General features: G+C 36.6%; 2 long non-coding RNA genes across 2 annotated transcripts in view; both read right to left on the bottom strand.

The window, feature by feature from the left end:
* Positions 1-9,426, bottom strand: part of LOC143693725 (uncharacterized) — a 28,435-nt gene extending 19,009 nt beyond the window's left edge. The window contains exon 1 of the long non-coding RNA XR_013181663.1: positions 9,413-9,426. This is a non-coding gene — a long non-coding RNA (uncharacterized LOC143693725). The remainder of the gene's footprint in view (positions 1-9,412) is intronic.
* A 5,354-nt stretch (positions 9,427-14,780) lies between these two features.
* LOC143693724 (uncharacterized) lies at positions 14,781-26,834 on the bottom strand. The gene is made up of 3 exons (XR_013181662.1): positions 26,779-26,834; positions 24,271-24,347; positions 14,781-15,365 (listed from the first exon to the last, which is right to left on the bottom strand). It is a non-coding gene; the product is annotated as an uncharacterized LOC143693724 (long non-coding RNA).
* Positions 26,835-27,106: the final 272 nt, after the last annotated feature.

The raw sequence follows: 27,106 nt of genomic DNA, 5'->3' as shown, positions 1-27,106 counted from the left end.
ACTAGATTTAAAAAAATATGTCACTGCAATTGAAATGGTATATAAGGAATATAACATCTGTTAGACTTCAGCATTAATTTACAATAATGTGTACTGGTTTTCTGCTTTTAAACATCAAGTTTAATAAATATAATAACCTTAAAAACATTCTGAAGTCAAATAATCTAGATCAAAGAGAAATGCAGAAACAAGAAAACGTACAAAAGAGAATAAAGGAAAGAAAATATGGAATTTTCCTCTTAAGTTATTTTCTCATGTAAATTTTTTTTTTTTGCTGTTTACATTACACTGTCTTTCAATAGACATTGTGAGTTTTCATCTTACTTATTATATATCATGACACATATTAAGGATTAAAAAACTATATTTTATTTTTTAAAGAATTTTTGGTAGGGTATAGTTTATGAAAATCCATCCACTGTGCCCACAAATATAGATCTGATGCTCACATTTGAGCTTTGTTTCAAACTCTATTAAGCCATTCGAGAAACAGAGGGCAAACGTGAAAGTTCTTAGGTTATTGTCCTGATACAGAAGCTGCTCAGATTTCCAAACCCCAGCTATGGTTTTTAACTGGATTCTTACTGGGGAGGTGTAAATAAACAGTTGTCTTAAGTTAACGAACTGCATAGAAGTGGATGGGTAGATAAAATGCTATTTTCCAGGACCTTCAGAAAATACAAAGGTTAAGACTTCATTACATGTTACATAGGAGATCAGAATTTTCCTCCAAGTTTTTCTATCTTTTATCCCACCTCATAAGGCTTAGGCATTTGAGTTGTTCTGATTCATTCTTTATCTAAAAGGAGAATTATAGAGGTGCCTTTTGTAACCTTGCAAAGAAAGCACAGAAATCTTGAGGTGTGGCCCCAGTTACTGTTATGGGCTTTAGTAAAGAAAAGAGAAGTCACAGATGTGTCAGCTGTTAAAATTGTTTGCTAAATGCAGGTGGCCAGATGGTTTATTATCATCCATGCTTAGTATTGATCTCAAAATGTAGTCTCAATCTGTAAGAAATGTATTGAATTTTTGCTTGACTTCTTTTCTTTCTCTGATTTCATTTAAACTAAATGTCAACCATATAAACTTTTTTTCCCTTCAGGCCTGTCATAATTTTGCTCATTTTTTTGTTAGATGATTTCTAAGGAGATTTGCAATACCAAACACAAGAGCATTATTTTTATATTGCATTACAACTATCTTCAACTTCGTATTGTCAAGACACAGTGAGACTCTGCAATCTGTGCTGAGACAAATGCAGTCTCTTTGCTCTGTTGTGGCATCACCAAGAAGGAATTAGCAAAAAAGCCATCTTCCACAGTCAACTCTTTATCTCCTCCCTCAGGTATCTCTCATATGCACAGTGGTTTGGTGAGCAGTATGAATGGCCACACACTCAACTTGTGCCAAGTGTCTGAATATCATTCTATTTAAATTATTGTAGATCAGACTTCTAGAAAGAACAGGGTGAGAAGCTAATGAAAGATCTTGAATTTCTCTTCCATCTCACTAACAGAAGGGTAAGACAGGAAGTTGTAACGGAAAGTGCTTTTGGGTCTGTTTTTCTTGCATCAAAATGTTAAATTATACAGGTTTCTTGAAATAAGATTTAGGACCAGCTATGAAAGAGAGACTACACTGCTAGAAGATTACAACAATAAGATGTTTTCTGCCTTCAACCCCAAGCTTACACTGTTTTAGCTCTCAATTTCAAAATATAGCAGCCATGTGAAAAGTCTCCTGGTTTCCTCTTTGGAGGGGGAAGAGCAACGAAGCAGCTATTTGAGATAACAGTCCAAAACAGTACCTCCAAAAAGCCATGTGCAGTCCCACTATTTAGAAAATCTCCGCAGGGTGTCAGAGGTCATGAGTATTTGTAGTATTTACATCTACAAGCTAGCACATAAATCATTGTATCCTAACAATTGTCAGGCTTCTCTGCCCAAATCTGGACAAAAACTGTGCACAAGAGACCTTTCTCTCCCCTTCCAGGTGATCCTGCTGTTGTGACAGCTTCTTGCTCAGGCTGAGCAGCACCGATCCTGCCTGTAAGGCACAAAGCCATGCGTATTGCACACATGCTTGTCTGTATGCCTTGCAGGCAGGACCAATGAATCATTTTCAACAGAATACTTTTCTATCTAATCTTGTTTGAATAATTGCTATATAATAGTAAACACTTATAATTTGACAGCTGTGTTGGATTGTGTTATACAAATACCTGTTTAGTTAGAAGAGGAGATCAATAAATAAATTGATGACTTTGTTTTCCTCATTAGAAATGGATATTTTTAAGTAATTTCAATTTCTTATGAGAAAAATGATGCAACAGAAAAATGCCTTCAAGACCACAGTCAAGATAAGAGGGTCTGAGAACTGGTCATTAAAAGTTATTAATAAAAAAAAGCAGCAACTTTCTAAAGTTAAAGCATGTTATTGCTGTTCTGAGAACCTTTATTTCAACTAGATCTGTTAAATTTTAGAATTGTCCACATAAACTTTATCCAAACTTCTGTTAGCCACCCCAAATATTAATTTTAGAAAATATTTGTTATGGAGTTATTTAGTGATAATTTATCTTAATTGGAGTGGAGGTGGGGGACTGTAAATGAGCTGGTTTAATATATTGATTTGCTGTAGTACTTCTGACTTGTGTTTTATTATTTGTTAACATATACACTCTCAATTCTTCTTCTTAGATGCACCTTTTACTGTAAATAATTTCTTCATTTATTGTGATTAACTTGTTGCCATTGTAACTAAGAGATTGGCTCAGCTATATTGTTCCTTATGCTTTGGATATTAATTTCACACAGAACTGGAAATAAGTGCTTTTGGGAATATTTAGCTAAAAATGCATGAAATCTAAGACCATAGGTTTAAGACATTGAAATATTAGGTCTAATATTAAGAATTCAGAAAAAGGAAATGAGGTCTGACTTTGTTCCCACCAAAGAAGTGTAATTGACTTATATTTTCAGGGCTAAAGATTAAAGTGAAATGGCACTGTGACCAGATTCAAACTGCCCACTTAGTAGACTGGGGTTTGGAATAGCTGCTACATCAGCAGCTAAACAACAGGGAGGTTAGGAGCAATAGATGAGCAGTAAAAGCTCAAAAGCTGAATATTGTGGATGCAGGAAGACTGGACTTGCTGTTTAGGTGAAGTAAAGCATGGTGATGAAAGTGGTGGCATCTTAGTGGGAGACATGGCTCTATCACAAAAGCCAGACAAGGACCTGCAACTAGAACCAGAAGTGTCAGGGGGTGTTCTTTATCTTGATAAACTGACAGTGTTTTTTGGGAGATGATAAAAATGTTACCACTTTGATATACGAAACCATATCTGGTTACACAGATGACTGCCTCTGCAGCAGCAGCAGAGCCAAGATCTTTATTCAACTTGGTGCAGCACTTAGGCTCACACTTAACACCATTGATAGCTGCAGGATTATGCACATCATCTCATCTCAGCTTTAGTCAGGACTATAAAGACCGTAAAAGAATGTATTGATGCATCCTAAATCTATAGAAAAGTTTAGGATGGAAAAAGGCGAGTATGTGTTCATTATATCTTCCATACCAGGCAGGATATGTTATTTCTTCAGTTGCCTGAGGTACCTTATCTTGAAGATCTGAAGCTGGTTGGTTTCCTTCATGCCACTATACCACTCATGCAACTCCAGAGGAAATCAGATGAACTTTTCTTGCAGGACCCCAGATGATCCCCAGCCCACATCTGTCTTCGGGGACTAATTCTCCTTTTCCACTGCTGGAAATATTTTCTCTCATCAGCTTGCATGAAAACTGAAAATAAGTCCAATTAAAGTGGACTATACCAATAAACAGAGAACACACAGCAACAGCTGAGTGATTATGTAGGGCAAAAGAGTGTGGTAGCCACCTGACTGCAATATGCTGTACTAAATTTAGATCATATATCGTACACACAGGTGGGTGGTATGTACTGCAGTCAGCTCCCTTGGACTTGTTTGCTGTCGTATTGATTAGGTGCTCAGGTCTGAGCTGTTGTAAATTCTTTTACTTCTCAGTGCATACTGTCAAATATGCTGCCTGGGGAGCTCATAGCTACAGTTAAGTTAAAAAAAAATTAAATTGTTTCTTTTCTCAGTGTTCATTTATTCAGTTCTTCTTTTCCACTGCCTACTGCTTTTGGAGCAGAGTCATGAGCAGAGCAATATGCATTTAAATTGTTATTGCTACAGTGTTGTAAGAGCTGTGTCTATCAGCTGAAGTGAATCACTAACACTACCTTATGATTTAAGTTACAGTTATTTTTCATATAATTAAAAAAAATGTGCATGGCACAAATATATGACTGACCAGATTTACGGTCTCTCATTCATGCTGGGGAAAAAACCCACAAAACTATCATCATTCATGTTTGCATTCAATACTTTACATGACCGGCTTTCCAAATGTTATGAGTATAAAGCAATAATCACTCCATGGCAAGATTAGTTTGGAATTTTTTCCCAGCATGTTCCTAACAACAACAACAAAACCAACATTGATAAATAACTGAATAGCAGAGAGAATTTTAAGCAGTTCTGAGAGTGGCCTCCAATATTGTTTTTATATATTTTACTATTTTTCAACAACTAAGGATTTTCAACAACTGCTGCTAAGTTTTGGATGTTTGGATGTTTTTGTTATCTTTCCATGTTTTCGGAACACTTGGGGTGCACTCAGCATATATATGATTATAAGAAAATATAATACAAGTTGCAGAGTTGGTATAAGTTATTATGAGGCTATTCTTTCTACTGTTAGGTACTCCTGATTTTGCCAAACTCTCACCCTGTCACTTCAAGCTGAGTCATTGTACTTTTTAAGAAATACTTCAGATAAAACTATTCAGTTGTTTCTGAGAATAACATTACAAGAACAACTTGTTATTTGGTCAATTTTAAGTAAAATCAAGCAAAATTTTATAACTGTTGTGTTCCAGTACATAGTTCTAGAGGCTTTTCATCAAGGGCTTTATATTTTGCAAAGAAGCAGTATTTGTTTTCTATTTCTTTTGGTATTCATAAGCAGGAAATCGTAAGTAAATTATAAGCATTGGAAAGATTTCTGTACTGAAATATATAGATTTTCATATATCTACACATTCATAATGCATAATGTAAAGTCTAAATTGACTGTAGCATCTGCAGCTGATAAGAAATAGGCAGTTCTGACAGCTGTAGACTGAACTGGGTCAGAAATATGTGCCAACAACCTGGCAATAATTCTGTAATGCAGGAAGGAGAAATAAAGCTGCCATGAAGGTGGGAAGGGAGGGAGGATAGCTGGAACTGCAGAGGATGAGACACTCAATTGTAAGAAGAACCAGAGAACAGGCAGAAACAAGGTGTCTGGAAGGATGAGACTGACATTGGACCTTGCATCCCCTAGCACCACTGGCTAAGGCAGAGATTCTGTGGGCAAGCTATCAGCTATGCATGTAATTACAAAGCATCTGGGAACACATGCACCAAGGCCTGTCAGCCAAATTTAATTCTGCCATTTCCCATCTTACACCTTCCTAACTAGCAGAAGACATCATTAGACTAATGTAATGCTAATTCATAATTCTAAAAAAATATATATTTATAGATATATCTCACAACATCTTATTGCCCATTAAAGAATAGTAAAGGAGCTTTTTGATTAGTTTAAAACAGAATTTTCAGGGAAATGTTTAGGACTTTTTGTCTTTGGCAATAGAAAAGACTTTATTAATTTTAATAATAAAGCTACATGAGGTACCAAGTTAGATTTAGAAGTAATATAGAGGCAGACTACATTATAAGATGTTTTTTTGTCAAATAAAACAGCTGGATCTACACTAAATAAAGAGTGGGGTATGAAATATATGTAGCAGCACTATACACACAGAAGGCCTGGGTTTCCAAAGGATTGAAGCTTCTATTTGTCTCTATTTTAGCAGAAGGTCCTATCAGCACAGCAAGCAGCCTTTCATGGCTTACAGCTGTGCACTTTAATGCCACCTAATTCTGTTCTTCTGCACAACTCTCAAATTCACAGACTATCCACCTGGCAGAAGTAAGCAAAACACTGGTTTGCAAGGGTCCTGAAATTTCTCTAAATTACAAGTGCAGTAAATTAACACAAATCTGGCAGAGTACCTGCAGTGGTTCTAAAGCTGTACTGTGTCCCAGTTAGACAGGACAAATGCTTCATCCAGGAAGACCCTCTGTTAATACTTTCCTCACCACTCAAGTTAAAATGAATTCTCATTGTATGGCCATGTAGCAGACAACTAGTACAACCTCCATTGGTTAGACCAACAATTTTCTAAGAGCTCTGCATGACTTTGCCTTTTTTTTTGTTTAGGCCATTATATGGGGCAGTTTAACTAGAGAAGTAGGGATGCAGTAGGTTTCGGGGTAATAAATTTTAAAAAACCCCAACAAAATATAGAAAAATGATAATAAAACTAGCTGGAACAGAATCTGCCACATATGTGATCTACAATATTACAATCTTAGTGGGCAAGGTGAAGAGTTAAAGGGGAATGAGAGAATTGTAAAGCTGAAGTTCACTGGTAAAACCAAGAAAGTAAAAGTAATGTACTGGGAAGCTTGGTAAGGAGGTTATTTGCATAAGGAGGTTGCATATTTACAAACCTAAAGCGTCCAAACAGAACTTAATTTAGAATGATCAAATTCCCTGAGGGGTCAATGAGAGATGTTTCTCCAGAAGGAACATCAGAGACCATCAAGAAAACCTTGCTCAGACCCTGTTATGTCATCTTGGCTCTTGGACTATACCAGTAAATCCATTCTCCTCTGGCTTGTTTTGCAATTAATAAAATTAAAACTTCTTTTCAGCAATTAATAAAATATCCTTTATGAAGGTATTAGAGGTGTAATTATTACATTTACAGTATTGTGCTTTGGTAGAGTCTGTTTTCCTCAAAGAGTTTTAGACAAAGTCAAATATTTGTTTTCTGTGGGATCTTGTCTGGCAACTGAAGGCAACATTTGTCTTCACATTTATATGTGAAAATTAGGCCTAAAATCACATCTGCACAGGAAGCATTATTTATTTACTAAGTAGTGAGTGTTATTAATATGCCTTCACAAACTCTGAAGCATGCTGTGGCTCTTTTTCACTTCTGAAAGGATAGGAAGGATGTGACTGGAGAGGCAAATTAAAAGTGTGTAGTGTCTTGCCCAGTTATTATGAGCTTTTCTTTTTTCCTCTGCGGATGGCAGATTTAATATTTTAGTGATGTTCTAAAGCAATAGCACTTCTTAAATTCTCCTATTGCCCTATTTCCTTTCTCACCTTTCTTACTACTTCCAGCCTTTTTCTCCTTTTCTCTATAGATTACATCACAAATCTACAACCTACCTTCTACAGCTTCAATTTAATCACAGGCCAGACAGAAGATTATTGACTTTTCTGCTGTATCACAATTCAAGATGTACACTCTAGTAAGTCTGGAAACCTTGTATCAGGTGATGGTTCCTGCCTCTAGTGATTTTATGGAACTTCTTCCTGTGGTCATTTCAATGTAGGGAAAAAGGAATTCTCTCTGATCAGCTGGTGTCTCTGCTTGAAGAAGATCTGTCAGCCAGCTTGTGTTTTACAAGTTCTGTAATTCCTTTGTGTAAGTCCCAGGCTCTGATTTTGAAAAGTTTAAATCTGTAGGTGTAGAAAATTCTGTAAAAATTTTCACAGAAGAAGAAAAAAGTCCCAAGAAAATATTGTGGAGGACAACCTCACTCTGTTGTGAATAGTTTCTTAAAGGTAAGAGAAGTCATTATGGAATTTCTGGGTTGTTTTTTTTGTTAGTTTTGTGGGTTGTTTGTTTTTGTTTGTTTGTTTGTTTTCTCTCCTTGGAGACAATATACTACACCAATCTGCGGTACCCAGTAACATACCAAGAAAGAGTAATTCTAAAGCAAGACATAGCCAATATTACTTATTACACGAAAAAGCTGTCTGAAGAACTTCTCAGCTTTGCTTTTAGCTTTTCAAAGGCTAAGGAAGATTTGTTTATGTTGTGAATGAGTGTTTTAAGATCTCTTAAAGAATCACCAGCAAAGGCATCAGTAAAAACAGGTCCAATATAAAAGCAACAGCACAAGAAAGTTCATTGGAGGTTCACTCTCTTACTAGATGGTTAAGGCACACTGAAGAAAAGCAAACAAAATCCAGAGTCAATCCATCCAAACCAAAATAAAGGCCCATCAGCACTTAACTTCAATTTAACAGCACCTTAACTTATCAGCATTTGATTTACTCAATTTATAACTTATCACTTATGTTTAACAATTTAGCAATGGATTCATACAGGAATTACAACAGCGCGAGAGTTACTTGCAGGTCTAACTTACTTATGAACCTGAAGTAATTAAGAATATAGGAGAGCAGCATTCCTGGTACATTCACCATAGCATATGCACACTTTCATACAAACAGGTATAGAGTTTGAACAAGGTACCTGTGAAAGGTTCCCCTCAAAGGTAGTGAAATACTCATTTTTGATGTATCTGCAACTTCTCAGCAGGCAAAGGGTAGAGCCTTGAGGAATGGGGCTTTCAGACCAGGATCTGTGGCTGTTTGGCAGTCTCTGAATCCAGCAAACCTGAGAGCTCCTGGCTTTGGGGGGGCCCCACTCAGAGGGGCTTTGCTGGTCCTGCCACTGCCCTCCAGGAGAGCTCAAGGGGTCTCACTTTGGACCCCTGCTAATAGGATTGCAAGAGACTGGGCTTTAGTCATAACAGTATTTCATCCTGAACACACTTCAGGCCAGCAACTTTTTTTGAAAGTTTGAGAACAAAAACGTTATCCTGCTTGCATTGTTATTCAGGCAAAAATAGTCTCAAAGGCTGTTCATTAAAAAAAGAAAAAGAAACAAACAAACAAAAAAAAAAGAAACAAACCAAAAACCACCAAAAACAGGAGCCTGTTAGACTGCACCAGTTCCTGGGAACAGACACCATTTCTGATAAGCTCAAGAGGAGCTCAGCCCAGGTGCTGTTCATCAAGGCTGAGGCCTAATGAGCTTTTCTGAGGTCAAAGTGCAGCTTGGAGTGGGGAGGATGCATCACTACAGTTTTGTTTCTGTCTTCACTTTTGAATAAAAATTTAGACTTTCACTGCATTTGATGTTTGATAATATTAATATGTATTTCTCTCTTATTTATAAGAAAACATAAATATTTTGTATAATAAACTGAAATTCTGCTTTTAATATGACTGTATATCAAAATTCCTCAAATAATTAAATTTATACGCGTGGGTTATGAGTTTTGAGTTTTAGGTTTTTTTACTGGTTTTAAATGAGTCAAACTTGATAATAAATTCTTGTTATTTAAATAAATAAATAAATCTTGTTAAAGTATCAGGAAAATAAGTTTATCATACATACTGATATCATAGCTATAACCACATTCTAGACAGCTCTTTCATTTTCTTCTCTCTTCAGCATTCTGAAAACCTTCACTTCTTAAGGCCTGAGGAAGAAGTTTCAATCAATCAGTCAATCAATCAATCAATCAATCAGCCAAGTGCTACTCTAGGTAAGCTAGGTATCACTTAGGGATAAATATCTTTATTTGCCCCTAGTATGATGCAGATGCTCAGAAATCACTTCTGAGTGACCCTGATTTTAATCAGGCCAAATAAAAGCTCTCTTGTTTTTTTTTTTTGAATGACTGATGGCATTCAAAATAAAAAGATGCGGAAATCAATGCACTAACTGCCAAAGCTAGAAGAGCAGAAATGTGGTAAACAATGTTCTTTAATGTGATTTCCCCAGCTGGATCAATATGTTTGGATAAAACATTCTGCAGTAAGACAGTGTTTCATAGTGTGCTTTGTGTTATTTACCAGGTTCAGGTAAATAGGTTGATTTAGTACAGCTTTGATTCCAACTAAGAATGTGGACTATGTTTAAGAAAAGAATTTCAAATTCACCTTTAAGATCCCAGTGTCACTGAAGTGAATGAAAGAATGTCAGTGCTAAAGCTATAAATGATAACAGAAAGCTTCAAAAGTCACTTTTTGGGGACTCCTCTGAGATAAAAGGGTTTTATTTAGCCAATCACCAAAACATCCTGCTTAGTTTCTGACACAATAGTGACTTTTCTTGTAAGATTCCCTTAGATAAAGAATCAGTGAAGCTTGGGCACCTTTTACTCATCTTACACATTTACCACATGCAAAAATTAACTAATTATCATTTTAAGTGGCTTTAAGTATTGAAAAGTCTAACCTCAATTAACACCTAATTTCAGACAAAACACGAATTATCATAATATCCCAATTAAAAAAAATCAAAATTCATCTGTTCTTCCCTCACAACAATGTCTTACTGTGGTCTTGGCAGGCAGTGGAAATGTGCTTGCACTTTATTAAGAAATACTTGATATAAAGAGTTCAACAAATACTTTGTTCTACCTGCCCATTTTAAATGGCATATTGCCACAAGTTTGTCTGGGCTAGACAGACAACTAAAGCTTGATGAAGTAATTATGAAAGCTTTTTTTCCACAGGTGAAGCACCTCAAAAGTCCATAAGTGTCTAGATTTTATGTAATCCAGTATTGCACTAATGATCCTGCTATAAACTCAGTCTGCAAAACTAATAAAGTGCAGGAGGCAGGCAATCCTTGCATGCTGATTAACCAGCAACTCCTCAAAACCGCTTCTCAATTCTTTGCTAGCAAAATGGAAATAATTAAATGTGAGATGTGTAGATGATGAAACAATGAATTCAGCAAGGAGCCAGAGAAGCCCCTGCCTGCATCTCCTGGGTAATTACCTGTGCTGCAGCAAAGTATTGCAAGAGCTTCCTCTGCCAGAAGGGATGTATTTCATGTTGCTGAACCACCAAGAGTGATTTCAGCTGGGACAAACTCACAAAAGAAGCATGTAGAAAGATGGAAATACTGAAAGAATATCTGTTTATCTGCTACTGCAAGTACAGTGTGAACAAAAAACCCCTAAAGGATTTTGCCTTTTGAAAAAATGTACAAAAAACATTTTTTTTTAGACCAAATTCATGCAGTCTATATCAGCATAAATCTCTCAAGTCTACAGGTGTTTATTAGGTTATATTAATAAATTGTCAGCACATTTAAAGGGACAGTGCTCTTTCTCTTTTGATTGCTTCCTCAAAGATAGCACCATTACCAAGATGGTGCTTACCCAGACTTTAAGTCAGCTCTCTGGCTTACTGTATTGCTGTACAGCATTTAAAAAGAACAACTACAAAACCCCACAGACCACTAGGTTAAGATATTACCCTGCTTACTATGGGAAGCTTGATATGTCATTGGACATAGAATTTCACAGAGTCTGTAGGAGAACATTAGGACAGAGTTAGAAAGCATGTGAGAAGTATGTTTTACTTTGAGGACTGGCTTTATAAAGAGAGGCTGAGAATAGAACTGTCAGAAAAGTAGGCAAAGCAGTAGACACTGTGAGAGCATTATACAATGCTGATGGGAAGCCAACAAGCAGCACTTGAGGAGGGTTAGCAAGCGTGATGCTGGATGAGGTGTCTAAGGGACACATTCAGAAGTGAGGTTTTATTTTGGCCCTTTTGTTCAAACTGGAACTCAGCTTCTGCAAGAGCCTTGGGTGAGGTTTCTGAGATGTGCAAGGTTGAGAACTTAGTCTACATGTATAGGATGTAGACTTTTCCAATATTCCAGCACAGATTTTCAATTGAAAATATTCAATATATTTTAGGAATACTCTATTTTCTGAAGATCTGCTTTGAAACAGAAGCAAAACAGAACTAAATTAAAATCATAACTCTCCATTGTTTTGGGAATGAAGGGTTATTTTCTGCCAAATGTCTCTGAAAAGCAGACCTTGATGTTTATTTTTTCATTCTCAAAACACAGTGAGTTGCCACAATACATTATGTGGAGCTGTAAGTCATCTCCACAAGTCCAATTATTTATAACTATTTTTATTTTCTGTTTCAAATACAAAGTCCTTGAATGGAAGACAATGATCTACTACATAAATATTTTGGTGAGTAGCATGAGCAGTGGGAGCCATTATAAATGGGAGCCATTGTGACAGGGATAACATACCATAAATCCATTTTAAATGAATATAGATGAACAGCACGTATTCTCTTATGCTGTGGAAACTTTGTTCAGCCAGCTCAGAAAACTGGTTGTAATTCAAAAATATTTAAGGTTTTTGTTTAAAAATTTGTAACTGCCTTCATGTCAACTACTCCCAAGGCCCTTGACCTTAGGAGACTAGATACAGACACTCAAAAATAGCTAGCACAATTATTATTTGAGAAGAAGTGAGGGAAAAGCAACATGAGAGAAGTGATGTGCTGTTATTGAGACTCATGAGTGACCTCATTGTTTCCTGACATTGTCTTGACTACTAAAAAAGAGCTTCTGCACGTTCCCCACAGCCTGTTGCAGCACTGGGGAGCAGCTGTGGGTGCATGGTGGGCAATGCTAGGACTGATTCACTCAATGTCATCCTGTCCTGGTTTTGGCCAGGACAAAATGTGATACAGTGAAAAATTTGAGTCCTAAGCACTTGAGTAATTTGGGAAAAGATTAGTAGCTTTTTTCCCCTTCTAATTTTTAAGCCTATGACTTCTTATTTCTGATTAAGCCTTATTATACCCAAGAATGCTCTGTTTCCTCTTCTCATCCTCCACTGAAAAGAGGTAAATGTAATTTGGGTTGCAAATATAGATTTTAGGAAAGGGTGTATATTGTACATTCCTACCAGCTAGGAAACTTGCTGTGAGAATGACTCCAAAAAAGACAAACAAAAGGGTAAAAATCACTTTGGAGTTTTCATCTTCCTCATAGTACCTCTTGCCTTTAAATTACCATAAATGCCTAATTTTATAAGTTTTTAAAAATGCTTTTTAAATCTGCTTAAAACTGGGGGACTTCTACTGCCTGAGAGGCTAAATAAACTGCAAATAAAGACTTTGTTTTCAAACATCCTGTTTCTCTCTTTTGAGAGCTGCTTCATCTCCAGCTGCAGGTACTTCAAAGAGAGACAAGCATTTGAGAAATAGGCTGCAGCTGAAATCAGGGATACTTCTTGTAGTTTACATGCTGAACAAAGCATGATTTGGGGTTACAAGCACTTCAAATATCTTTCTAGTGAAGGCTAATTAATTATTGCTTTAAAACAAACAGCCTACTTAAATCTGATGAGTCCCTATTTTATGCATTTTAAGCTCCTGTGAAGTATTTTAGTATAGAACTATGACTAGTGAATTACCTTGTTATATCTTTAGCCAATGCCTTTCCCTTTTCTCTTCTAAAAACAACACCCTGAATGTCTATTTGCTTTCATAGAGATCATTAATGTCCGTCCCACCAAAAATGTTTAGGCTTATGTCAAAAGTCTTGCTGGAAAATTAAATATTCTTGTTCTCAGTATACTATTTCCTTATTTCTTCAATATAGGAAATGAAAGGCCTGAGTGTTGCCTTGTTTTTATCCTAGGCACTAATTTCTTATTCTCTAGTGAGGTGGGCTACATTTTTACTCTAGGAGGAGGGAATCAATGGTGATCACTTAAAATGAGATTCTCAAGTGATTCTGAACAAAGAAAATATTTTTTTTCTTCCTGTTAGAAGTGGGACAGTGTTGAAATATGTCATACAACTAGGATTCTTCTTTTTTTTTATTTTTTCTTATATCAATTTGTGCTGCAAATACTGGCTATTCTGAAAGCATTTAATAATATAAACAAAGAGAAATTTTCCAAAGAGTAACTCTGAGATTTCAAATTTTTAAATTAAGATAATTAAAATAATGACTATTGTTCCTAACATAGTATTCTTATGCATTAAAATGCTTTCTGCTTTTAAGGGAAATGTTATGACATGACTTGCTGTCATCTATGAATAGATAAAATAGTCAAATAAGTCATTTTAATAGTTGTTTAATATGTTGGAAGTATTTAATTGCAGTGCCATTATTTGCCACCAATGCATTTGGAAACCCTGAGTGTTTTTAGTGATCAACATTGGAAATGAAAAACAACTGAGAATTAAAAATGAATAAAGTGATGTCTATATCTGGAACAATTATTGTAATAGGTTTAAATTTTATTATTTAGTTTTTAATGTTTCTTTTTCATCTGGACAATTGCGGATTCTTAAAATCAGAGGATTTATTCCCCCTCTGTACTTTGAGAGGACAAGGTAAAAAATGAAGGCCCAAAGAAATGTTTTATCTGCAGGTGCAAGCTTTTAACTAAATGCAAGTGAAGACAGAGGGAGATTGTAAGTAGAAATGACCACACTGTAAATACTGTATGCTGACATTCATATGCAGACCTTAAAGCTGTCATGGTTGAAGTCTGTGGGCAGAAAAGGAAGAGAGCTGGCATGGCAGAACTGCTGAAACTCCTGTATTCTAGACATTTTCTCCTTGGAGTTATGCTGTAATAAAGGGCAGGTGCTTGGGCTCAATGTACAGTGCATGAAAAAATTAAAAAGAGCTGATGAAATTTCCAGCCCCTAGTAGTAGGACCAGCTGCACTCAATCAATAGGGCAAAGCAGAGAATGAAGTATTTTGAATCCCACACTTTTCTAGGGATTCTTTGATTTTCTTCAGGTTTATCCATTTCCATCAGAAATCATAATCTACCATGTTTTACTGAAAATTGGCAATTTTGTTTTTACTTTGTATTTTTCCCAGGCTAGTGGAAGTAGGGCTGGGATAGACACTGCTCCTTCCAGGCTTTGTTTGGACTGTGGTTTGAGTTGCAGCGTGCACACCTGTGCTCTGCCCATCCATGTTCATTGGGAGCACATGTTCGTTGGGCATCAGGTAACTGAGATGATTCATTTTGATCAGGATGAAACAAGGTTACCATGGCCCCAAGAATAACAAGTCAGTTGCAAAATCATGTAATGTTAGAATGGTTTGGGTTGGAAGGAATATGAAAGGTGATCCAGTTCCAACCCCTCTGCCACGGTCAGGGACAACTTCTAGCTAGACCAGGTTGCTCCAAGTCCCATCCAGCCTGTCCATGAAAACTTGCAGGGATAGGGCAGCCTCTCTGGGCAACCTGTTCCAGTGCCTTACCACTATCACAGTAAATTATTTTCTCCTAATCTCTAATCTAAATCTGCCATCTCTCCATTTAAAGACGTTACCCCTTAAGCCATCTCTATCCTTTACTGTGCTTGAAATAATGTCCATGATGACAGAGTAGAAATGGTATTGAGATGTATCTCTCAGATGTCCAAGCCAATCTCCTCCCTCCACAGTATTTCAGAATCTTGTAAATTTGGGCTTTATTGGTGTGTTTTGTTGTGATTTCTTTTCCCTATGATGTATATAATTTACATTTTCTCATACCTGAAAGAAAGAAGAAAGAGATGCTTTAAACAAGTCTGACCTTCTCGGAATCTAACAAGTTTTTCTCAACAAGTTAGATATATTCTGTCCAGCCCTTTCAAATACTTGAAACTCAGGTAATCATAAAAACCCATAAACTCTGAAAGCTGAGTAATTGCAGCTGACTACCACCCAGTCAAAATGAGTATGGAGAAAGGTCTGTGCCAAAAGAGTGGCATTGTTCCTATTGATGAGGAATGTACTACACCTCTTGTAAACTTGTAGTTTACAGTCACTTAGGATATTTGGAAAAAGATTTTCAAAGAACTGCGACATTTTTATCTCCTGACAAGGAGAAGGAAGAGAACTCAAGAAACTTGCAGGGCTCTTCCTAGAGTGCTCTGGCTTTGGCCTGCAATCCAGTTAATTGCAGAGAGATTTGTTGAAAAGAAGCCATAACCCCTGGATGTTGCCTCTGCTGTGCTGGGCAACCCTGGATGTTGCCTCTACTGTGCTGGCTTCCAATGGATGTGCTGGCACATCCATTGGAAGCCAGTCTGACATGGATTGCCCTTGCTTTTTATGATATTTGCTCTCATAAAGGGCATAGAGCACAGAATGGGTGTTCATGCTCTCTTAAGTAGGATTAACCACAACATTGATAAATTTTATTTATAGATAGATTTTCTTATTTACATTTTATTCTTTGTCCATGGCAGCAGCAGGTATTTACTACATCAGACACAGACAAATATTCAGGCAGACAGAGTTTGCTCCCATTTCTGACACATATTGTATTTTGGAGGGGAGGAGAGGAGTGACTTTACAGATTATTTTTAAGAGGAATTAACATACTTGCATACTTCCAAACCCAGGATTTTGTCTCATTTTACCATTTCTGATATCAAATTCAATCCCAGAAATTAAAAATGCATTAAACTGTAACAATTTTAAGTATCGATAAGTTGATGCCACAGTTTCTTCAAAAATCTAAATAAACACTTTTCATACCTTGATACATGATGTTGTAGTGTTTTCAAGATGCTTTGTGTATTTAAAGAGGAATTATTTTAAAATATTGCTTCACCTTTTTAAAACCTAGCATATGATTTCCATTTAACTATTAAAAGATTCTCAGAGTTTTCCAAAATACTGTCATTGCCAAAAGACACTTCTCCCAACTTTTCCCCCAGTATTGACACAGCTGTGTTAATGAAGCTACTGGAGTTACCATGTAATTAAACACTGCATATACATCTGGGATTTTTCCAATTTCTTCAGTTGTGCTATATAAGATGCTACTTTGGCTGAATTTAGTAATTAGTTGAAAAGATGGTCCTTTCTCCTTTTTTGCTTTTCAAGTAGATTTGACGTTCTTGGAAACTTAACTTTTTTTTATTTCTTCTTTAATTGTGTTTAATTGTGTTTACTGACACTGTTTCCAGTAGGTAATAAAGATACCTGCGTACTATGGCATCTTTTTCTGGCTGTCATGTATAAAGAGAGATGCCATGTTCAGGATGATGTAAAGGCAATGCTAAGAATATTTTTTTCTGTATTATTACCATTAAATAAATACGGAAATTTAAAAAATATATATACATATATCTTGTCATGACAATAAATCACAGGGCCTGAACAGTGTGTAATTCACTTCACACCATGCCAGATTGACTTCTAAACAAGTAATTTATTTTGTGTCTTTCAGAACAGACTCAGCAATGCCCTTATAGGTCATTTTATACATGCAAAGATCTCCTAGGTCAGCTGAAAGCCTAAAATACTTACTCTACAGTGCTAAATCCAAAATAAACTGTTCCTAGCTAAGTGGTTACAGCTCAAATGGAGACCTCTGGTTTAGATTCTGGTAATGCTGTCTGTTTAATCAGTGTTCTTCTGCTGGTAAAATTTCAGTTAAAGAACCTTTATCTCTGGGATGAAGGAGAGGAAAAACCATCAAGACTGCAACGTCTTTGCCTAAAATAAATACAGGTGTGTCAAACACAAAGTATGTCTTGAATAAGTAGAGGAACACGTACGTCATTCCCTTAGCCCTGTCCTCACTACGTCCCTTTCAGTTGAGGGAAACGCCTGTGATTTTAAGGAATGCTGAAAGTACTCACTTTGATTATTCTGATCCCTCTAAAAAAATACAGTTAGAGGGAGCTTGAAAGTAAAGAATTCTGCCACAAGATACTGTTTAGTTTATGAAAATGTGTTTTGCTGAATTACTGTTACTATGGAGATAGGGGTGGCCTGAAGACAAATCTCCTCTTGAATTTTAAAAGTTGACATTTTACTGCTTTAGCAGCTCCTGGGTGCCTTAGGATATATAGTACTGTACAGAGTCTTCTTACAAAAGGCCTTTTGTGTGGTGCAGAGTCAAGGTAAGCATGAAAGAGCCTCTGCTTGTTTTTGGGCTCTGTGGCTATGGAAGATGGAAATTAGGTGTACAAATCTCAAGGCAATTAGAGATGGAAAATCTGCCAGACTGCTTCCTAGAGGTTTTCAGATTTGGGGTGGAGGTTGAGTTTGACTTTAGATAACTCAAGTATTGAGGATCCAATCTCTGGACACCACATTCTGTAAAACTCATTTGGCAGGAATTCTTCCCAGACCATTCAATCTAGTATTTTCCCCACCAGTTTCAGAATGCACACAGATTGAAGCTCTATTACTGTTAAACAAAAACAAAAATCTTATTTCTTCATATGCATATCCTTCAACTACTAGGAAGCACTTCTCTCACATTGAAATCCATCTATCAAAATGTTACATCTTTCAAACCGCTCCAGATACAACTTTTAATATCTTTCTTTTTATAGAGGAGGGTCCACTCTCATCCAATCATAAAAAGCCTGCAGAGGGAGGGATGTTAACATTCCAGTTTCTGATGAAAATTCCCAAACAAGGATGAGGAACTCCAGCTAGAGACACTGCACAACCATGAGTTTAAGACTGATAGAATTACAGTGTTATACATCAAAGTTTAATATGTCATTCCCTCTTCTTACTTCATGCAGCTCATTGCTGAATCAGAATTGAAAGAGATTCAAGCGTATGAGTTTTGTATATGAGATTTTGAATTTAAAAAAACTTTCAATACAATGTTTATATTAGTGCCCATGTCATCCTCTGCTGTCTCTGTCTCTATATCTTCCTTCCAGAAAGAATTACCCAATCTTCTCAGAGTGTTCTCAATGTGCACTGCCTGATAAGCAGTTCTTGCATTCACAGACTCCTGAATATGAGTGGTACAGAAGTCTGCCAGCTTTCTCTTCATGGGGGTAGCAGGTCTCACGGCAGATATATCACATTCCTGTGTCTATCAGCTGCTGAGCTATCATTGATACCTGTAAGCATTTCTGTTTGATTGGCAGTGGTATGCCCACGTCTGGAGGTTTTCTCATGTAGTCTCAGAAGCAACACCTGATTATGTACAATTAATGCTGGGTCTGAAACCCTGAGTCATTGTGGCTGAACTACCTTATTTCTATAAAGTATGTAGGAATATATGATTTTAATATGTTTTCTTTTCACACTACTTCTCTTCCTTTCCCATGTTCAAAATTATTTGAAAACTAAAACAAGCACTAAACTAAAAAACTGAACTAAAATTGTATTAATTACAGCCTGCACAGAAGAGTATGCTTCTTACATGCTTCCCAATTCACTGCCTCAGCCCACTTACTGACACTTCCCCCACGACAATCAAGCTTGTGCTTCAGCTTTTTAGCTTCCTGTCACAAAGTGTGTGTGTAAAGATGACTTGCAGATAGGACTCCCCCTGAGAGCAGGCAGTCTGCACAGCCTCCTTGCTCTGCTGGCTTTAAAAAGGAAAAGGTGCTTGCAAGCAAAACCATTCCTCGGCTCCTAGGAAAGCACTGCTGCATTAAAGTCAAGAAAATGGCATCTCTTTGAATAAGAATGCAAGGGAAGATGCACTGGGTCACACCACACCTCCACCTAACTCAGCATCCAACTGTGTCCAAAAATGGAGATGAGGGAAGACTGAAAAGTGCAGCATTCAAAAATTGCTTAACTATTGCCCTGAAAAGCTTGATCTGACTCTGCAGCTGACCTTGCTTTGAGAAGCTGGCAGAAGCAACCTCCAGAAGGCCCTTTTAACCTAAATTATTAAGGACTCCAATCAATGGAGCTTTTTCTACCATTAAACTGACCATAGCCTCTTACAATTTAGAGCTCCTGCTATAGCTTTAGAAAGTACCACCTCTTTTACTTCACTGGAAGAATAAATCCCCATTCTATTACACACTTTTATACAGTACAATACGACAGCTTTATGTCAGCTTTGTATACTGAACACTAAAATTTTATTAGTTAGAACTAAATATAAAATTCAGCACTGTTACAAGGGTGATGATGCATAGAAGAAAAATGACACTTCTTATATGAGGTATTGTTTTAAACAGTTAAATAGCTTTGTTAGAATTTTTTTTCCAATCACACTGCTACAAAGAAAGGTTAATAAGGCACAAGTCAAAAAATTTGTATTTTACTGCTCACTCTGTAATATAAAATGCTGAATTCAATCTGTGTGAATCAAATCTCTGTTCTTGAGATTTGTCACATCCACCTTTTTAGGCATGGGTTTGGCACAGTTATGGAGAATGAAGCTGAAAAGTAAAATGTCTTTATTCTTATCAAATATATATTTACTGTCTTTGTTATAGAAATATGGAATCACCAACAACTGGTGACCAGAATACAAAATTTGAAAAGCCACTGCTGCATTTTCCATTCCACAGATATCTTTTGATGTATCTTGAAATTAGTACAGTGAATTTCTTCAACAAAAATAAAACTAATTTTCTTGTTTCCTGAAATGATGAGAAAATGATAAAATGGTGCAGATTCTGGAAGATTTTATCCAGGTAAAAGAGCCTGATAAAAAGCTGATGATGGAGAGGTTGTGTCTGTAACCACTGGGAATCAGAACTTGCCCGGCAAGAGTCAGGCTTTGGTCAGGTATTTCAGGTGGCTTTGCAGAGAGCTCTTCAAAGGTACACAGCATTTAAACAGCTGAACAGGCTGTGCTGGTTAAAAGGGGAGAGGGGCAGAAGGCCAGTATGGTGTAGAAGGCCAGAGCTAATGGTTGTGCGCCCACGGTGAACAGTTCTTCAACTGGCTGTGCACAGAATGTGTCCCACTACCCTTGCTTGGCCAATTGGGATCAGGGCTGCTGCTCCCGTTAACCCTTCCTGGGAGCTGGCTGTGGACTTAATGCTTCTGTAATACTGGAAATATCACTTGAAGAGACAGTGGGAAAAAAAATGCAGCAAATATTATCTTCTTCCACTGTAGAAGATCTATAAATGAGAGTTTAAAACAAGCTTTTCTTCAAGACCTTCATCTTTCTCTATGAACAGAAGTGACTCATAAATAAATATTCTTATCTGCTTTGAATTGCTTAGTCAAGGTTCATCCTTTGAACTTCTTACTCAAATTCAGGTAAATTAACTCTCAAGGCAAATCAAACTGAACACTTTGTAGACAACAAAAAATTGTGTGAAAAACACTTCATCAGTGAAAACAAAATATTTGCAGGGTGTGAGAGGAAGGGGGGAGTGAAATGGCCTTGACCCACATGAATATTGATTATTCCTTGTTTGTCTAAAAACTAAAAAATTAAGCACAGTCATTTTTTGGAGATCTGGTCCTTAACCTGAAAGGAGATCTTACAATAACAGTTGCTTTTAAGCAGTTAAAAGGAATCATATTCTGAAGACTGTGAATTAAAAAGAGAATATGGGTTTGGAAGGGTTTTTTTGTTCATTTGGGGTTTTTCTTTAATACATTCAGTATATAACTGTGTTTTGTTTCCAGCTGCCTACCTTGGGAGCTCTGAATTTTTCTGTTGGAAGATTTGAGGAGGGTCATCACATATTCAATACAAATATAATTTTAACATCATCTTCCCTTAGATTCCCCTCGTACAAAAAGAGTTTATTGTCTTTGAATAATTTGCTTGCACAATTTATGAGGCAAGAGAAAAGAAGGACCATGTTTGCATGGTGAAGATCTCCAAGGCAGCAATATCAAAGTCATATTCACCTCTTGATACATGAATAAAATCCAAGGTACTTCCACCTTTCATCAAAAGTCCTTCTATCACTTGTTTGCCAATCAGATTTACTTGTATTATTTAGGGATTTTATTTTAATATTTCAGTGTTTTCAGGAAAATACTGGATTTGTAAAGAATTGGAATAACTTAATCACATTTTTTTAATAAATTAATTTTCAAAAGTATTTTGCCTGGCCCTAGGTATTAGTAACACAACTTGATCAATTTCATGTTAATAAAAGCTGTATTTCAACTGATCATAAGCTACAGGCAGAATTTGTCTGTGAACTTTTACTCTATTTTGTCTTGTAAAAATTGAATGCTGAAATACTAATGACTTCTGGGAAACCTTTGTGCAGCAACTGGCAATGCTAAAGAGAAAAAAAAACATGTAACAAATGTTGACCTCAGGACTGTCTTTTGAATTGTGTTTTCATTAACTTTAGGTACCAGGAGATTATGGCACTGCTGAGAGGAAGAACCCTCTGTTACCATTGCATCAAATCATGGTCAAAAAACTGTACAAAAGCAGACTTTTGTACAGAAGACTCTTGTCTTTCTCTTGTTCACTTCTGTCTTTGTGAGCACTTTCTTTTTACTCCTTGTTTTTTTCCCTTGAGGTTAGAAGACAGCTTTTTTATTCCTTTGGTAAAATAAGGTTTTGGAGCTGCTCTTTCATCTGAAATATCATTATATCTGACATTTCAGCAACAAGTAGAAGGTTTGTGACTATTTGTAAATACAGAATCAAGGACTTAGGCATGAAATTTTTGCTCCAAATTGTGACTCAGTTATTTATTATTCACAACATTGTGTCTCAAATGTATGTGTCCCCCATTTGGGATATCATGCTTGTCTGTGAGTCATTAGGTGACTTGAAATTCTGAGTCTTGTTCAAAGCCCAGAAAAATAAATGAGGAAACTTTCTGTTTATTTCCAATCCATAAAGTGTGGAGAGAAAGCTGAAGCTTTGCTAAAGAGGTGAAACCCTCCCACTTTTGGGAGGGTGGCAAAACAGTGGCAAAACTCTCTCAAACTCCTGTGGATCCAGGATTTTCTTCAGACCTTAAACCCGTGCTTAGAGATGGTTGAATTTCCTCACCTATACCTTGTGATTGTACCCAGGTGTCAGTCACATTACTCACCTCTCCATTATCAAGATACCAGTGTTTTTGCATCAGAGAATGCAGCTTCATCAAAACCAAAATGTGTTAAACACTTGGAATTTTTTCCTGAAAAGTGTTCTCTAGTTTTGAGAATGCTTTGGCTATCTTGATTTCAGATGAAAAAACTGTTATTTCTTTTGAATTTAAGACTCAATTTGGTCTTTTCATAAATAACTTTACAATCTTAGTTTTAAAATTTAATCCTAATTTCCATTTTTAGTCTTATTTTAAATATCATCTATATGACAATGCCTTACTGTTGTCAACAGCAAGCACACTGGTGCTTTCCAATTGCTTAGTTTATTTACTGCTCCTGGAAATATTAAGGTGTTGATAACTTCAGCGTGGAGGACAGAAATTCTGTTGGACAGAAATTCCATTTTCAGGCCAGTGCTAGTTTGTGCAAACAAGTTTGCAATGAGATCGAAGGAGAAGACTCAAATGTCCCAGGACAGGAGGGAAAACCAGACTGCATTTGCATGTTTTGAGCTGCTGTTTTTGTCACACCTCAGTATATACGAGGCGTATATCTATCGTAGCTCAGTATAATCCGGTGAGTGTGTGATGAAGTGCCCTGAGAGCACAAAGGGAGCACGAGCAGAGCCCCTCCCTGGCCTGCCCCTGGCCCATTGCCCCTTCTCCCAGCCCCCACCAGTCCATGCCCCAGTGCTGTCACACAGGGACAGCGTCCAGTCCCTGCCCTGCCCAGCCATGGGACCCTGCGTGCTGCAGTCCCCTCAGCACTGACATAAAACACAAGGCAGGGAAAGCTGGGAGAAACTTCATGGGAGAGAGAATGGAAATAGATAAAAAATACATATACCTGACTGCTCCCATTTGAAGGAGAGGGGGGAGCAAGAGAGAGAAATCATGAAGGCTGCACTAGCAGCCAGCCAGGTTTATTGAGGACAAATAAATGAGGACACTAGGACACTGATGAATTCACGCTACCAACACCACTCAGTCTGTATAATTATATAATTGTGACTTTGATAAGTAAATAATCAATACTGCAATGTAGATTTTTATGGACCACAGTGTCCAAAGGTATATCACCCCGCAGAATATGATTTCCTGGTACTTCTTCTTAGACTTCAAGCAATTTTAATTTAAAAAACCACATTATTTTAATGTTCTTGTAAAACTTGAATATCCAAATAGTGGAAGTGATTACTGCCCATTTTATTTCAAAGTGATTCCAAAGTCATGCCTTCTGCCCGTGCATTTCAATACAACTTATGGCCCAATCTTTATGTGAAACACAGAGGGAATAATTGTCTTAGGAGAAAAAAATAGTTATCCTGTTTTTTAATTGGTGGGGAGAGAGTATAAGAGTTGCCTTATTATAGTTAAAAGTTACTGACTAACATGGCAGAAATGGCATGAATTAAGGGCATTGTGCATGAAGCTGAGAGAACACACCAATTCAGAAATTATGGAACCTATTCAAGGCTTTGTTTTTCAAAAAGGACAAAAAATTATGTTTGACTTTAGATACTCAGCATTTCTAGCACAATTATATGAAGCTCAGAGTTCATTTGTTCACCAAGTCAGAATAAAAATGTGACAGAAAAGGGAACAATGCCTCTCAAACTCTGGCAGCAGAGATTGTAGTTACTTTAAAGCCTAACTGTCATCTCACTGTTATTTGCTGCAAAATGTCAAAGACTCACCACACAGAAAACATGACATCAAACACCAGAGAGCAAAGTTTTCACATGGCCTCAGCAAGATGCACAGGGAAGAGAATCTGAAATATAAAATAAAAATGTCTGAATTACAGTAAACCTTGGGTAGCTTGCATCACATGCAAAATATTTGAAAGTGAGGAACACATTTTAAACAGCTATAACTAAAATTGTCTGCCTCTTCCCACTTTAAACTTCCCAAAAATTTCATCTGTCAAGCTGAAAGTCCATTTGTCCAAAGAGGACAAAAAAGTTACCATGCTAAGATGAATGCCTTAACATGCTGACTTTTAAGACTACTCTTAGGGGAAAATATATGCCCCCCTTCATTTAAAAAGCAAACAAATAAACAAAACCAAGGAAATGCTGACCCAGTTTGTGCACATCCTTAGCAAACTGTGGTAAAAAGTTAAGGTTTGGCAGGAAGATAGAATTTAGGAAATGAGAGATGCTTTATGGATACTTAGGGAAAATTCATTTCAGTTTAACAGGGTGATGAGCATTTTAAAAGTGGAGTTTATTAATATTTTTTGACAGCATTTTTGTAATAGTCCAAGGATGTAAACAGCATTTTGCAATGCACAAGGGAATTGAGCCTAGAATTTTGATTCAAGATACAGCCTAAAAGAAGTTGCTTTTTATGTAATGCAGGCTTTTTAGGATGGAGGTTTTCAATTGCATTATTTCATGTTCCAGTTATTTTACCAGATACTACAGTACTGTATAACAATTTTTCTTCATTGTTTGCGCCTTTTGATGCAGCTCAAATTTATAGTAAATTATCATGGTGCAATGCAGAGAACAATTACACATGACCCTTAGAATCTTGATATGGAAAAGCAGAGTAAACGCTTTCTACTGACTTTGCCTGTCAATGGAGTATTGTTCTCTAACATATACTTGGAAGTGTTTTCTTCAGTTCTTTTTTTCTTTTCCTTTTTTATACTATTTATGAAGTAGTTTTAAAAACCTGATCTCCCCAGGTTTTATTCACCACCATTCTAGCCCCCAAATTATTTGTCTGAAAGTCTCCCCAGTTTGATTCACCACTTTCGAAGGTAGTCTTCCTGGTTTGGAGTCCACCAGACAGCAGTCATACTTAAACAAAAATCACAGTCTTCAGTTTTGGAAGAAACACTATCCAGCACATTTTTACTCTTGGTATGAGATCTCAGCTTTAATGAGTTCAATTAAAAAGCACCCATTGATTTGGAGGGAATATGGGATTCACTTCTTTTGTGCAACTATCAGCTGAGTTAAGAAAATGTTCTGTTGTGATGACTGAACTTCTTTATCCAAAGTGCAGCTCTCTGCCTTCAGTACACCCAGAAAAAAAGGCACTGACCTCTGTACTTTTACCATTGCATATTCACATCATTACAGTACCTCTTATATTTTTAACAAAATAATTATTCCAAGAGATTATTTTTTAAAAACAAAGACTACAGAGTAAAGATGATTTTATTATAAACTCTCTTATATATTACTAAGTGTTTTCTTCATTTTTGCCCTGGCATTTGGCCATGCTGATTCCCCTGCCACAAAATATTGTCTCTGCCTATTTTCTGATCACAGGCATACCTGGGCCCCAGGATTGCAAATATTGATGCAGGAAATTTGTTCCTGTAATTTTAGTGGAGCTTCTTGCATTGTGCAAGTACTAATGTGTGTATAATTTTTGTGGTTGTTGTTTCTTAGAGAACTGAGGTGTGTATCGCTAAAGTTTTCAAGAGAAACTTCAATAATTAAACTTATTCATTTCTTGGTCCTTAAAAGTTAAATCTTTCTGCAGTAATTTTTATCAGCCTTTCTAATATTGTTAATATTGTGGGATTTTTTTATTGCCTGAAAATTATTTTATTTAGTTATTTAGGTTGTTTGGGGTTTTTTTGAAATCTACTAAAATGTGGTGAAGGTCATGTAGTAAGTGACCTGTAGGTTTGTGACTGAGCTGCATGTCACATGGAGGAAAGGCATGACAAGGGCAAAGTAATAGTGAATTCGAGAAATCCCACAAGGAGAGGCAGAAAAAGTGATTGATGTAAGCTGTTGCTTCTTGAATTCTGAAATGGTCCATTTGTGTACCCTGAAGCATTAAAATGAGGTAAAGGGATATTTGGAAAGTTCACATAACTTATTTAAAACTAAAAATAGCAGGTAGTGGTAGAAATTAACCATTTCCTTTCATAGACACACCAAGCAAGTGACTTCTTTACAGAAATAAATGTGCAGCTTTGAAGAGAAAATAAGAAATTGATGCTAATCTCCAATTCAGTAATGCCAGAGTTCAGATATGCATAGAGTTACTAACCAACTGATTTTCTGAAATGAAGCAGTGGATGAATTTCAGAGGTATTTATTTTCAAATTGAGTTGTCAGTTCACTGCCAATTCATAAAACCAACTCTGCTGTGATATCAACTCATCACAAAATAAGCTGACAGACTGTACCATATTTTTATAGTGAATCATTTAAACTATGAATCATTAATACCTTTACACAGGTGCTGAAAATACTGAAAACCTGCTGTCATGCTAGACAAGCCTGCCACATGCTTTCCACAAGTGATGGGCTCTTCTTTGCAAAACAGATCAGTTTTTAATCCTATTAGGAAGAAAGAAAGATCAAGGAAGGAAAACAAAAAATAAAAGGGCTTTGTTCTTCATCCCTTCTTTTTCCCCTTTTTTCCCCTCCATTTTTAATGATATTATTTTGCCCATTCCAAATGGAAAGCTGAAAAAAAAAAAATTGTTTCTATGTTGCATTTGTTCCTGCTTTTGTTCCATAGACAGACAGATCTAATCCATGTTGTTCCAAATGG

This window comes from Agelaius phoeniceus, chromosome 3, assembly GCF_051311805.1.
Source record: "Agelaius phoeniceus isolate bAgePho1 chromosome 3, bAgePho1.hap1, whole genome shotgun sequence".
Classification (NCBI taxonomy): Eukaryota; Metazoa; Chordata; class Aves; order Passeriformes; family Icteridae; genus Agelaius; species Agelaius phoeniceus.
The sequence above is the reverse complement of the archived record's forward strand: the minus strand, read 5'-3'. Positions and strand labels throughout refer to the sequence as shown.